Source organism: Carya illinoinensis, chromosome 14, assembly GCF_018687715.1.
Source record: "Carya illinoinensis cultivar Pawnee chromosome 14, C.illinoinensisPawnee_v1, whole genome shotgun sequence".
In the NCBI taxonomy this organism is placed as follows: Eukaryota; Viridiplantae; Streptophyta; class Magnoliopsida; order Fagales; family Juglandaceae; genus Carya; species Carya illinoinensis.
In genome coordinates this window covers 26,734,541-26,750,736 of record NC_056765.1, presented here as the reverse complement: position 1 = coordinate 26,750,736, position 16,196 = coordinate 26,734,541, and the positions used below count along the sequence as shown (strand labels likewise).

The following is a 16,196-nucleotide window of genomic DNA, read 5'->3' as shown; positions in this document are numbered from 1 at the left end:
ATACTAATATATGTATTAGTTTAATGTGATTAATCAAAAAGTAAATTTTAACTTAAAATAGTATTAATTTAAATTTTAAATATAAAGAAATCAGTATTTATATGTAGATTAATACACGACTCTGCTTATAATTTATATGTAGTAAAATTCTTCGATTAAAAATATAGTTCTTGATCAGTCACTCAGTGTTATATAAATTTTTTTATAATGAAGTCAGTCTTTTTATAAAAGACTTGAATTTGTACTTTTGAAATTAGTACATAGCATTTCTCTTTTACCATTTATGCTTAATTTACTAATTAAGGAGACTTGCATTACGGGAGATATAGTACTTATATATATATATATATATATATATATATATATATATATATATATATATATATATATATATATATATATATATATATATATATATATCTGTGTGTGTGTGTGTATATATATATATAGGCGGCTCATGATCTAGCTAGCTCCCTTCGCATTTTTGGCTTATGAGTTTTGTTACATACAAATGAATTTACATACCGATCTGCGTATTAATATTATTATCTTCATATTCAAAATTTAGATTGATATAATTTTCATTAAAAGTCTGACTATATATTTCCTTTATAGCTAGCTAGGAGCTAATTATACATAATTCAGAAGATCATAAATAATGAATAATAGAAATAACAGCCGAGTTCAAAGTTTGATTAAACAGTCCATAAGAACAAACATTTTGATTCAACCAAAAAAGAAACATCATTTGCAGCATCGTAGTTGGTCATTTGAAGTACATGAAATTAAGAAAAAAAAATTCAATCAATAAATGTAACCAAATATTGATTCAGAAAATGTAACCAAGTAAAAGTAAAATTTAATTACCATTAATACCAAGGACGGAATAAGTTAATTCTGATATCAACTTATCTTTATCCATACTCCATCAGTCATCAGCAACTATACTGGGGTTCACAATTACATCTGTGAAATGATAAAAAAATATAAATTAAATAAATTAGTATAATCATAAAAATAATTAAAATAATCAATAATAAAAAAACAAGTAAAATAAGGTTACCATCTTCAAGCCTATAGCTCTCATCGTCAATGCCAATGCTATCTAGTCCAAGGGGTGTATCACTGATCCAGTTCTGTGTGCAAACGAGGGCCTCCACAGTTGACGGTGACAAAGAACTCCGGAAAGCATCCAACACTAGACCTCCAGTGCTAAACGCCGACTCAGATGCAACTGTCGTAATAGGAATGGCTAGCACATCTCGGGCAATACGGGAAAGGATTGGATACTTGACAGAATTAGCCTTCCACCAAATGCATATCTCAAATGCAGGACTAGGTGCCTCGACCTCTTCCATAAAATACCGTTCAACCTCTGAAGTACACCCCATAATATTCTTCGACGCAACGAGCTGATGATACTCATTCATGATGTCGTAATTCCTATGGCATCGAGACAATGCACCTACTGGGCTAAAGTCATCAGAGGGAGGTGTCGGAGTCACATGTGAGGTACCCGCTGAAGATGAAGGTTGTCCACTATTTTTGTAATGGATGTACAAGTCATCGAGATCAGTTTTAAGCGATGTAATAAACGATGCAGCCTTCATTGCCCCAAGGACGGAATTAGCCCAATATTCTATCACGGCCAACTTGATTCGGGGGTCAAGGATCACAGCCACAAAGAGTAATCTATTTATCTTCTCAACTTGCCCCCAATATTTATTATATTTGGACAGCATCCTCTGAGCCATACCAGATAGAAGTCCGCTAGGGTTATCACAACCATCTTCCAAGTGGTGGTGTAGTGTCGAGATCTGACTGAACCACAAGTTTGCAGTCGTGTATGCGGATCCAGATATTTTCATTGTAATATCATAAAAAATCTGCAAAAATGTGACAAAAAATCCTACACTCGTCCAATCATGTGTGTCCGGCGGACCGAGCCCCTTTCCGGCAGGCTCCAGCAAAGCATACTTAAGGCCCCCATCTTTCACCTCCATCCGCTCAAATACTTTCTGGTACCTCTGTGCCACATCCAACATCATATATGTAGAGTTCCATCGAGTGGGAATGTCCAAGCACAGCGTCCGTGAATGTTTTATTCCAAGTTGTTCTTCTATTGCCCTGAATTTTTTCAGCCGTTGGGAAGAAGCCCTCACATACCGCACAATGTTGCGGACTTTGGTAATGGAATCATCAACCTCTTTTAAGCCCTCAGTCACAATCAGGTTGATTATGTGAGCACAACAACGAATATGGATAAACTCATGGTCCCGGATGACATCATCTCTCACTCTTGTATTCCGCTTGAACCATTCGATTGCAGTATCATTGGCACTAGCATTGTCAACTGTAATGCACAAAACTTTCTGAATTCCCCAATCTTTCAAGCAATCATCCATTGCCGCCCCAATTGATGCACACTTATGATCACTGATTTCTTTGAATCCAATAATCCGTTTTTTTAAAATCCATGAACTGTCAATGTAGTGTGCTGTAATACACATGTAGGAAACATTCTGTATAGACATCCATGTGTCAGTCGTAAATGAGACTCTCTGGCCAGTCCTCACAAACATTTGTCTCATCTCAGCCTTCTCTTTTAAATGTCTTTTCATACAATCCCGCATCACTGTATACCGTGACGGCATTGGGAATCGTGGCTCAATGAGCTTGACAAACTTGCGGAACCCTCTTTTTTCAACTGTCATAAAAGGCATCTCATCTTCAATGATCATCTCGGCAAGCGCATCTCTCAACAACTTCTCACTGTATTGAGGGATAACCATTTTCTTAACTTGCGTACCATCAGTCGCAGTAGAAGTTTCATAACTCAGCGTTGTCTGATCTTTGGCCGCCGATCCCTTCGCTATCTTATACCTCTGGCAACCATTTAGATATGATATCAATCCAGTAGTGCCTTGTTTCTTTGAATGACATCCAACTTCTTGGCCACAATGGTTGCAAGCCGCGTGCGGTTCCGAGGGATCACCGTCAACCTTGGTGAAATGTTCCCACGTCCACGATCTTTTTTTATTTGATCGTGGACGTGGTGGCTTGGCACTCGCGGATGGAGGTGGTACATCCGGCTCATCCCCAATACCCATCTCAGTCTCCTCATTAAATGTATCTTCATCTTCTATATTTATCGGGAGTGGGAATCGAGTACTTGCACATGAAGTTTGTGTTCTAGAAGAGGGTCTCGATCTCGGTGCTGGGGACAGCATTGTGGCATCTTGATCCTGTTCTGGGGTCCCATATGGTTCTTCCTCCATAGCTTCAAATCTGACACATTTATAGAAGACCAAATTAATAAGTTTATTAAGAAAACAATAAAAGAATCTGCCAAAGATCATTACTACAGATTCTTGCATGGTGAATGAGGCTCATGATCATCCTTCTAGTTCCTTCTAGTGATACCTAGAACAATTTAAGGTGTCTTTTTTATTATTAGATTGCTGTAGTTTTCAATATCTTTATCTCATGATAATTTTCAGCCAAGTTATATATATATATATATTCCTATATATCTTTATCTCATGATAATTTTCAGCCAAGTTATAATATATATATATATATATATATATAGTTTTCAATATCTTTATCTCATGATAATTTTCAGCCAAGTTATATATATATATAATATATATCTTTATCTCATGACGGCTAGACAGTAGAGGAAAATATAATATACCATATGGTTATAATATACCATATATAATATAATACACATATATCTTTATCTCAATATAATTTTCAGCCAGGTTATAATATACCATATATAATATAGGGTTATGAATGACGGCTAGACAGTAGAGGAAAATTAGCCTCTACTGCATCTCATTTTAATCACAAGCAAAATACGCCAGTTGCCTATAGCTACTAAGCCTCTTGATGTCTTACGGATTAACTCCTCACAAACATGTCCATGCTATATAGCCTGTAGGTCCCAGCGCTCTCTAATGAGCCCAAAGTAAATTATTAATAATAAACTTTAGAGGGAAGCCTCAAGAGATAGCCTTGAGGTATTGACCTTAAGGCTTAAGCAGTATTGAAGAATCTCTTGATGTTTAAACCTCACATGGTCTTCTTTACATATATATTTGTTATTGATACTTCAAACTTTCTACTCCCTAGAGGCTCTCAAATACCTACTGCCACACCCTTTAAGCCTTAGAATTTGAATATTCTCATCAAGATGAAGCTCGGATATGGCACATGATTCTGGTGTCAATGTCCATAAACACCAAGGGGAATAAGAAAAATGTTGTTTTTGATCTTAGATTTTGTGATCTCGATTATATTGATGATATTATAATTTAAATAATGAATAATTGAAGTCTTTTAAAATATATTATATGAAAGATTGGAGAGTTTACACTAGCATTTTGCATTTACCTGGAGGGTGGCTATCTAGGGAGAAGCCATCTATTTCAGGAACCAAACGTATCAATTTTGGGGGTCCTGGGCTGAGATATAAGTATATAACCATAGTCTATACTATATTCGGATATTATATATATATATATATAAATTAGGACATATATATGATAATGTAGATATATAAAGTGGACCCCAACATCCACCAAACCAGTGAAACCACGGCTGAAAATAGCCCAACATTTTCTTTGTGACATTTCTACAAACAGGTTGCCTTCAATGTCCAAAATCACAAACAAAAAAAATACTGAAAATGCAAAATGGTTCCTCAATACATAATCATTTCACAGAATCACAACATCGTTCACCATTCACAAAAAAATTCCATACATCAAATAATCCGTTTAAATAAAATTCGGAATACACAATTTATCTCATAATAATTCCTATATTTACCTTACTAAAAAAACTGCTTGGATTCAGCAATCACGCAGTGCGGCGATGGCTAATCGGTGGGGGCCTGCGGCGTGAGAGGTCTGTGGAGGGACCTAAACTAAATCGGTGAGAGTCGAGACCGTGAGGCGTGAGAGGCAGCAGTGCTTCTGTGAATGGTCTGAGAGGCAAGAAATGTGAGTCATGTGACAGTGAGAGTCGAGACTGGTCCTGTCTGTGAGACTTGAGAGCACTCGGCGTGAGAGTTACGAAAAACGGCGTCATTCCCTTTTAAATGGAACGACGTCGTTCCAGTTTTTTTAAAAAAATTATGCAGCTGCAAAACGACGTCGTTTTGCAGCTGCATAATTTTTTTAAAAAAACTCGAAATTCGGTATTCGGAATCGGAACCAACCCGGGCACCGATTCCGATTCCGACTTCTGAGTCGGAATCGGAATATTCCGATTCTGATTCCGAGTTCCGAATATTTCGACTCCGCTAGTGTCGGAATCGGAGCGGAAATCGGTCGGAATCGGAAGTCTCGGAATTTTGAACACCCCTACATTAGTCTTCCAACTTGCCGTTTTAGTATTCTGTCCAAAACTAAGCTGAATGCTTTGATTCCTTGTCTTCCCATGTTGGATGTCTTAGATATTTGTCAAAAGGGCCAGAGGCTTTAATCCCTACTTGCTGTAGAATGGCTTGTTGGATCTCTGGCTTGGTATTGCTGCTAAAAAAGATGGAGGTTTTGTCAAGATTAAGCCTTTGTTCAGTTACTTGTTCATAATTGCTGAGTACTTACTGTAATCTACTCCATTCAGCTGGGTTGCATCTGTAAAAAACTAGACTGTCATCTACAAATAAAAGGTGATTCACCTGTAAGCCACCTCGAGCAGCTGGAATTCCAAAAATTAGGCCTTACAACTCAGCATTATTAAGGCTATGACTCAAGAATTCAGAACAAATGATGAAGAGGTAGGGAGAGAGAGGATCTCCCTGCCTGATTCCTCTAAAAGGGGAGAAGAGCTCTTGGGGGATGCCATTGATCAATAATGAGTAATGGACAGTAGTAACACACTGCATCACCAAGTCTACCCATGAAGCAGCAAAGCCCATTGTAATCATTACTTTATACAAGAACTCCTATTCCACATGGTCATAAGCCTTACTCATGTCTAATTTTAAGGCCATAAAACCATTACATTTCCCTTTTAACCTAGTTTGCATAGAGTGCAACAGTTCATATGCAACAACCACATTATTAGAAATTAATCTCCCTGGAATAAAAACACTTTGAGTTGGAGAAATTAGGTTGGGTGGGATGGTTTTAAGCCTATTAGCAATTGCTTTGGAGGTGATCTTATATAGTACATTGCAGAGGCTGAAGGGTCTATAATCTACTATAGATTGGGGGGATTTCTTCTTGGGAATCAAGGATATGAAAGTCTAGTTGAGATCACTAAGGCCCTTCATGTTGTTGAGTGCTTCAAGTACTGCTCTCGTAACTTCCTTACCAATTGTGCCCCAATGTTGGTGGTAGAATACAAGTGGGAAACCATCTGGGCCAGGAGATCCAAGAGGGTTCATGCCTTTGATGGCTACTACAACTTCTTCTTCAGTAAAGGCCTAGAAAGTGAGGAATTCATCTCTTCACTGACTAAAGGCTGGAAAGACTATAAAGCAACTTCTATATTCCTCGGGTTTGAGGTAGAAAAAAGGCCTTGGTAAAAGGATTGGAATGTCCTGGCAATTCCTTCTTGGCTAGAAGCTATAAGACCTTCCTCATTTACAATCTTTCTAATAGAATTCAGATGTTTACTTTGAGTAGCACACTTATGAAAGAATTTGGTGTTTCTATCCCCATCCCTAAGCCACCTTTGTTTGGCTCTGTCTCCACTTGAGCTCTTCCTCTTCTAGATACCCATCTACTTCCCTTTGAAGGGAACTTATTTAGCTACTAAACTGGCCTGTATTTGAGTTTTGCAACAATCTAAGCCTCTCTCTATTTTGATTAAGAAGCCTCTTATGATTCCTATAGGCCTCCTTACTCCAGGATTTGAGCTTTTCTCTACATACTTCCAAGCCTTCTCGAGTGGTTGTGAGCTTTAATCCATTAGAATTACCCTTTTGCCATGCAACTTGGATAAGCTCAAGGCATCCCACTCTTTTGCCCCAAGCAACTTCATACCCGAAAATCTTCTATTTAGGAGCTTCTTCTTGAGCAGGGTTCATGCACTAGATTAAGAGGGGATTGTGATCAGAGCTCTAGCCAGGTAGCACAAAGGCTTGATTAACTGCAAATAGGTTTAACCATTCCTCATTTACCAGGGCCCTATCTAGTCTAGATTTTGTAAAGTCAGACCCCTCCCTTCTATTACACAAGGTAAATTTGGAACCTATGAATCCGATATCAACCAATCCACAATCGAACAAGGCCAGTCTGAATTCCTCCATTTGCTTGAAGGGGCGGGTGTTAGATCCAAATTATTCATCTTGGTAAAGAATTTTATTAAAGTTTCCCACACATAACCAAGGATTTTGGATTGGATTAACCTCAATAGGTCCCAACTTTCACTTCTTTTTGCAGTAACAAGTTGTCCATAAAAACCTGTAAGGGTCCTTCTATTATTCAAGTTATCTGAGTTGATCGAAATAGAAATGTGGTGATGTGAGTAGGAGTCTAGCTCAGCAGCCACCCCCTTCTAAGAGAAATGGGTATAGGTCTTTGACTCTTTGAAATGTAGCTTTTAGCTAGTTTTAAACCTGATGGACATTGATCTCCCTAGTATTTACGAATATGCCATCAAGCCCTTTTGGATCATTGATTATCCGTAAAGCACCTCAAACCCTTTTCAATATTTTTACATTATTGCCTTAATTGGAAAGCCTTGGCAAAACAGGGGTTGGGCATGACTTTTTAAATTTTGGACATGTATTTTTAAGATGGGCTTGATGTTAAGTAAACTTGTGTTTCAAATGAATCTATGTAAGTAATTACTAAGTGAAGACATATTTTATATGGGATTAGTTGTAGTTAGTAAAAATATTAGTCATGCATTTTTTTATGAATAATTTAGAGTTTAATAGTAAGAGAAATTAAGTGGATATATATGAATTTGGAAAGTGATGATATTTTAGAATTACGAGAATTTTAGATATTTAAGAAAAATAGGTTATTTTAGTATTTCAGGCTTAAATATCAAAATGTGTATTTTAATTAGAGGTTTAAGTAAGTTATATGTCTATTTTATAGGTGACAATTGATATTCTTGTTCGTCACTATTGTGAAAAATTTAGAAAAGTTAAGAAGTCTATGTAAGTGAGGTTTCTATACTAGACTTTGTATAAAATAAATTATCTAAGGTTGATTTTGGAAAAATATGCATGTTTTATTATGAAAATAAATTTGAAACAACCTCGGTTATTGGTTCTGCATTACTCATGAAATCTGTATAAAAAATTAAAGTATTTTCTACCATGACTACTGTAGACATAAGCTCATTTTTTGCATTCATTTCTGAATTGTGCAAAAAATAAGCAAATATTAAAACTGAAAATTTATGCATGTGATGCAAAGATGCTCTGAATCTCTTTTGAATATGTAAAAATGATATGAAATTATTTAGTACCTGTTATGATATAAGATGTGCCATTTGAAAAACCTTTGGCATAATTTTTGATTCTGATTCTATATCTGATTTTGTTCTATTCATGATCAGTTTTGTTAAGGCTGTACCATGGGTGATAACAGTGTTATATGGCTCAGTCACAAATGATAATAGTGGCATATGGCCCTGCCACAGGTATAATGTTGGTTTATAACCCTATCACAAGGGTTAAACATGGCATATGTCCCGAAATGATGCTTTGATATGATATGAAAATAATGTCTCAGTTTATGATATGCCAAAGGATTTTTGAATAAGAATGTTTTTGAAAATTTCACTCTATATTTTGATAACATGTTTTGATTCTGCATTCTAAAAATAATACTTTGTTCTATATTCTGAACTCTATAAATGTTTATGTTTACATGTTAGTATATGTTCTCTACTTACTAGGTTGTTGATAACTCACACATTATTTCTACAATATTTTCTAGATAATTTTGATACTTCAGCTGGAAGTCAAAAGTAGAAAGTGTTAACAAGATTTGATGATCGTAGAAAAGGACGTGAGAAAGGGTACAAGTATTTATGAGAGAGACATATTTAATAGAATTATCATTTTATGTCATTTTGGTGTTTTAAGTTATGGATATTTTTGAGTCTTTGTGGAGATTCTAATTTATTTTATTGAGGTATTTATTTGGTGTCCTGGTGAAGAAACATATATATTTGATTGGAAATAATGAATTTATAATTTATTTGGAATTTCAAGTATATAATTATGTTATGGGATATGGTTTTAGGTTATAAGAACTAACTCTCTAGATCCATTTAGGACCGAGGTGTTACAATAACAGATATGGGAATAAAACATCTGGAGAAGAACTGCAAATATGTAACTGAATTGAACTTAAGTGGCTGTAAGGTGTTTGAATGCTAGGTTCCATCCTACTAACTAAATACCAAATATGCAGTTTACATACATAAGTGCATTCATATGTATTGTATATATCTTGCATCCATACTAAGCTTTTGAGTTCTAATATCTATCTTAAAGGATTGTCTTAGTGCAGTACTTTTGATATGGAAATTACAAAATATTTCAAATAAAAGCTTGCAATTAGTTGTTGAGAATTATCCAAAATTAGAGTTGTTGAACTTGACTAGGTATGTAAATCATATGCTATCATATATTGTGAAATTCACAACAATTATTTCTTCTCTCTCTCTCTCTCTCTCTCTCTCTCTCTCTCTCTCTCTCTCTCTCTCTCTCTCTCTCTCTCTCTCTCTCTCTCTCTCTCTCTCTCTCTCTCTCTCTCTCTCTCTCTCTCTCTCTCTCTCTCTCTCTCTCTCTCTCTCTCAGTTTTTGCATTATATACTTGTGACCTGATATTTTTGTGATCTGATGGTTCTTTTAGTTTTTGTGATATGGCTTGCAATTAGTAGAAATTGGAAATTAAATTTAGAAACTAGGTTGAAGATTGCATTAGCAGTTAAATTATCGGCCAAAAATCCCTCCATTGTTGGGGGGATGCAGGACCCCTCCTTTGGGAAAAAAGAATAGCCAAGATACTTATTTATGTGTGTGCCTAAATTTTGGATTTGTCAGAGAGTTTTTGCAAATTGGGTGTTTGATGATTTTTTTTTCTTTTTTCTGTGGGACATGTATTTTCCATCCTTTCTTTCTCATCCTTATTAACTTGTGCAGATTGTCAAAGAACATGGTAGTATCATGAGATTTATTCAAGTTTCTTGCTTAGGGGCATCTCCATTGTCTCCATCTAGATTGAATGTTGTCGTTCAGTGTTTATGTTGCTTTATATGTGTGGGTTTGTTGGCCTTTAGCAACCCTTATTCAGAATATCTGTAAGTGATTTGAGTTACCAAACATGAAAAGTTTGTATTGAGCACCTTGACTTGTCATGATGTACCAGTAACCCTTCTTTTGTGCTATTTGCCAATTAGCCATGATTAGCCTTTTTAGCTGCCATATATTTTGATGCATGGGCAATCTTTCTGTCTTTGATTGTGTGTGCTTATTATCTGGTCTTAGATGCAGGAGTGGGTTACCATGTGTTTTATATGCTTACTTTCTTAATTACTTGATGAGCATAAATAGTTTTTTTCAGGCCCTTGCAAGAGTTTTTATATAATTAAATTCTAGATCTCCTTCATAAAGAGAAGGTACAATAGACTTTGGCAATAGTTTTTTTTTTTTAACTCTTTTGTGTAAAATAAGAAATGAAAATTTTATGTGTAGAGTACTTCCTTTGTATTGTTGAAGCGTTGGATTATTGCAGCATTGAGAGACATACATTGTACCATGATTTGATTACTTACAGGGTTCTCTTTCATGAGGGTTTTTTTTTTTGGCTTTTATTGCATGTACTAATGCTATTTAGTTATTCAATATTGTTTGGCGTTTCCAACGATGATCAATGGAGTCTGGATAATTGAGAAACTAAAGACGTAAAGCTTTAATTGATTAAGAGATCAAGAAAAAATGGTTGAAAACTTGTAAAAGTTGATAGAGAAAATAACTAGCTTGTAAGTGTATAAATGGATAATAAGAAGTGATCTATTGTTGTGGTTTTGTGGAGCCATGATTGTAATTTACAAAACTTTGTGATTGTGTTGTGTAGATGTATAAATGATATGGACAAATTTTATGTATTGAATATGTAGGTTGCAATAAACTATAAAGAATTGATATAGTGAATGGAATCTTGTCATCAAGAGTATGTGTGTTTGTGGGGGATTGAGATTTTGGAATGAGTATGTATTACCAAGAGGCTTATAGATTGAATAGAATGTTCATAAATGTTTATGTTGACAGGTTATATATTGAGTATATTGGATGTGCTATGCATGAACAATGGTTTTGTGATGGATTTGGGTTGAGCTCAAGTGATATATTGATGGGCTATGAGTATGTGTATTGATTTTAAGCGCATTTTCAGATTTTGTGATATTTGAATTTGGTTTATGATCATATGCTTGTGTCATTTATTATGTTGAACTCAAGTGTTAGATGGATAAAATATCTACATTTATGTTGGATTGGATTACATGAGTAGCAAGCATGTTGAGATGCCTTACAATTTGAGTTATGCCTATAGGAGTATGAATTAGTACTAAGAATAAATCTATTTGTAGTCCCCATTCGGGGGACTGCTTTGCAGACCTAAATGAAACACTACGTTTCATTACATGAAAAGAAAAGGGAGAAAGGGATGCCCGAGGGAGGTCTTCTAGCGAGAAACTTTCCTTCCTTGGATGAAATTGCCCTCCCCATAGCCATCGCCATCACCGTTGCCTCTCCCCATCACCCCATCACCATCGCTGTCACCATCACCTCTCCCTATCGCATTTGTCGTCCCCTTCTTCAGAGAAGAGTAAATCTGCAGTACCAATTCCTTGACTTTCATGTTGGCTGGAATAAAAAGCAAACGCCTTTATCAACTTTGGCTACAACAATATAAGTATGATATTTCAAGGCATCTTGCAAAAGGTTGTGACCATCAATTGATTAGAGTTTCTAAGCTTGGAGTTGGAGAATCTTTTCAATGGATTGGACACTCTTTAAGACATGCACCAATCAACATGATTCATTCATACATAGAATGTGAAACACACATGGTTGAGCTGTAATGACTTCTCTATGATTCTTAGCAATTTTATATATATGAAAAAGCCCAGGAAGTCAATCTTTCCAATTTCTTAAATGGCTATTGGATTTCTTAGCATACCTTCATCAAGGACCAGAACCAATTCATTGTTGATAACAATATTTATTTGATAAGCAACAATAATGACAGTGCATCCCCTTGTTTCTTCTTTTATTGTTTCTTGAATTATATTATCTATTGCAGTATCAATAGAAGCGGTAGCTTCATCCAACACCAGAATTCTTCTCTTCTTGAGGGGCACTCTGGCTAGGCAAACAAGCTGCTTCTGTTCAACGCTCCATTTCCTCCATCTTCTGCAACTGCATTCCCCAAATTCCAAAACAAAAAACCCAAATAGTGAAAGATAAGTGGATTTGTGAAAGTGAGAGAAAAGAATAAAAATTCGGGACAAAATATTTGAGCACAGAGAACAGTAAGTGAAAATATTTTTAAGGGGTGGAGAAGATTGGGTTGAGGGTGGTCATCGATGTTGAAGGAGAGAGTAGTTTGGGTAGAGGGCAAGTACGGTAGAGGGAAAAACAATTTTCTGCAATTGGAAATATTTTGGGTTTAGGTTGTAGAAGAAAGAGGGGCAATGTAGTCAATTCAAGCCTAAAATGGGGACAATCTGGTCATTTCATACGCTGGGATTGCAATACAATCCTCTAAGGAGGACTGTATATAGAACTATTCTAGTACTAAATATTGAAGTGATATGTTGGTTGGGATTGTTGTTGGTGTGTATGAAGCTTGAAAGAGCATTTGTATGTTGATATTAATAGCTGGACATACTATATTGCAAGTGGTTTTATTGCATTTTATGGTTGTGTTGGTTGTTGTGTATTGAATTTTAATGGATGGTGGATTTAAATTTGTGTGTGTATATTGATTGGCATGTTACAATTGGACACGTTACATGTGTACCTTGTTCAGGTGGTGGAAGCAACAGATAATGAAAGCATAGGAGGGGAGAGGATGTGGTCCCCTAAAGGTTTCTTTGGAGGACCTCTACAATGGGACATCCAAGAAGTTGTCTCTCTTGTTATGCAATCTGCTCCAAGTGCAAGGGGTTAGTACTGTATTTTTACATATTTTGGCATGTTAAGTACTTTCTCTTCATTCTTCCTATATGGAATTTGTGTGATGTTTTGCAGTAAAGGTTCCAAGTCTAGTGCTTCAATTAAATGTTCTTGTTGTCAAGGTTCTAGAATTAAAGTCTCCATTAGTCACCTAGGCCCTTCCTTGATCCATCAAATGTAGAATGCTTTCAATGAGTTTGGTAGGAACAGGAAAGAAGTTAATGTCACGTGTAGAGAGTCAAACTATGTTTACTATATGGTGAACATATAAGTATTTCATATCGGATGGTTTGATATAAAAATGAGTTGGTTGGCACATTCTTATAAAAACCTTTCTAAAATTGTGTTGTAACAAGTGTTGAAGTGAGGTGATATGAAATGGGTTGAAGTATGCTCAACATGGCTCGAGTAGAACTCATACAGAGAATTCGCTCGACATGCGCTCGACACAGTGCTCTAGCAAAACACAAATAGAGAGTTTGCTTGACTTGTGCTCAAGCGGAACTTATACAGAGAGTTCGTTCAACAGGCGCTTGACACAGCGCTCGAGCGGGATTCACACAGAGAGTTCGCTTAAGGATCTCTTGACATGTTGCTCTAGCGGCAACCAAACAGAGAGCTCGCTCAAGCCTCACTCAATGTGGTGCTCAAGCGGCTTCTGAAGTACAATAAGTACTCGACTCACACTCGACACCTCGCTCGAGCTAATGTTTAAACAGCTTAAATTCTCTAGGGCTTGAGCGCCGTGTTTCTTGGGAGGTATAAAATGAATTCATTCTGCCCTTTAGGTGGAGAAATAGAGCAAAAACCTGAGTTTCTTCCAAGAGCCTTTGAGAGAAACATCTCCCTACACAGTTGAATTTCTCTTGGAAAAACATACCTCCACCACACCACACTCAAGATCAAACATTAGTTGAGTCTATTGGAGTGGACGTGTTCATTGGCCAGGAGAGTTCTAGAGCTGTTATTGATGCAGAGATCAAGAGGTTTTCGTGGGAAACTATAAAAAGGTAAGAGTTATGACACTACATGCATGTAGAAATCGAGTGAGTCACTCGGGATGTTGCAAGCCAAGTTTAGCTATTTTAAAGGTTTTGTGGGTGTCTCTAAATTGGTTATAACAAACTTATGTGCTATAGTGGATTTTAGGTTGTGACTTACACCTGGAGTGGTTTTAGACTTTGAAAATGTTCTTCAAATGAGTTTCAACTTCGTAATTAAAATCATTGTGTTGATTATTTGTGTGCTATGCTTCCTTTATTGACTTTTATGCATGTCTTTATTTTTATTAAACTAAAAATTCCGAAATACACCTATTCTACCCCTCTAGGTGTTGTGTTGGGTAGAACCACTACTTTTTCCGGATGTATACTAATAGACTTAAAATAATTATGTACAAAATCATTTGTTATGTTCTAAACTATTTCAGCTTTAATACCAATACTTTGTGTTGTATGTAATGAACACATTTATTAATCAATTTGTACTGTTATCTGCTTCTATAGTGTGCTTTTATATTCTAGTAAAACTTTATTTATTCATACCCTATTACCTTTCACATTAAAATTGGCTAAAAAATCGACATGTCTCTACATTAAGCTAGCTAGGTTACTGTTGCCCAAGTGCATAGCGCTAGAAAGGGCATGGTTATGATTGAAGAATGAGATTGATTGATCTATGCATGTTGGATGATAGGTTGTTCATATCCCAATCCAAATATGCGAAGAATCTTATCAAAAAATTTGGGTTAGATGGTAATAGCCATGCCAGAACCCCCATGAGCATGAGTGTCAAGCTTAGCGTTGATATGTTAGGCAAGAATGTTGAGCAATTCTTGTATAGGAGCATGATTGAGAATCTAATGTATCTGACTGTGCGTAGACCAGACATTATGTTTAGTGTTGGGGTTTGTGCTAAATTTCAAGTCAATCTCAAAGAATCACATTTTGTAGCTGTTAAACATATACTTCACTATATGAATGAGACAATTAATTATGGGATCTAGTACTCTAAAGAATTTAATACTAAGCTTGTGGGCTATTCAGATGTTGATTGGACCAGTAATGCGAATGATAGGAAAATCACTTCTGGTGGGTGTTTTTATGTAGGCACTAATATTGTAGCATGGATGAGCAAGAAGCAAAACTTTATTTCTTTATCCACGGTTGAGGCTGAGTAAATTGTTGTTGCACACAATTGTTGTGAATGAAGCAAATGCTATGTAACTATGGCATTACTCAAGGTGTTATGAGTGTTTATTGTGATTATACTAGTGCCATAAACATTTCAAAAAATCATGTCCAACACTCTAGAACCAAACACATTGACATTAGGCATCATCTCATTTGAGAACTTGGAATCACACGTTGTGACCCTTGAGTACATTCCCACCGAACATCAACCAACCGATCTTTTTACTAAACTCTTGGGTGGGCTTCGATTTGAATGTCTTAGAGAGGCTATTGTTATTTGTGCATTGACCTGAGGGCTTAAACATGCATTACATGCATGTTTTTTATTTATTGTTTTGTTCATTTTTTTTCCTTCTATTTCTAGTTATTGTTGCCCTTACATGCATTCCATGGATGCGATATATGATGTTGATGCTAACAATTCTAAAAATCTATGTGCATATGTCTTTTGAGAATTGTATCATATGTCTATTGGTTACAAAGGTTTGAAATGTGTATCATTTGTAATTTGTTATTGGCATTACACACTACACTCCCAGCTCGGTTGACGTTTTACCACCTATGAGTTTTTTGGGAGGCAATCAAAGGTGTTAGGGAGCTCTACTCATATACAAAATTGACCACGGGCTAGACGACCTCATTATTTTTCCTCCTGTGCATAAATCTTATATATCAAAAGAAAAAGAAAATTGATAGTGATGATAATAAAAAAATAATAAAATAATTTTTTTTTTAAAAGAAAGTCATCTAGTACCCAATACTAATATAGGTATTCAAACAAAAGCATCTAGGTCCTAGCAGCCTTAGGTTTGACTTTTTGTATCTTAAAAGGG

The 16,196-nt window shown here is 35.9% G+C and overlaps 1 long non-coding RNA gene across 1 annotated transcript; it reads right to left on the bottom strand.

The window, feature by feature from the left end:
• Positions 1–725: 725 nt before the first annotated feature.
• On the bottom strand, positions 726–1,124 carry LOC122294129. The gene is made up of 2 exons (XR_006237528.1): positions 1,064–1,124; positions 726–966 (listed from the first exon to the last, which is right to left on the bottom strand). It is a non-coding gene; the product is annotated as an uncharacterized LOC122294129 (long non-coding RNA).
• Between the last annotated feature and the right edge of the window lie 15,072 nt (positions 1,125–16,196).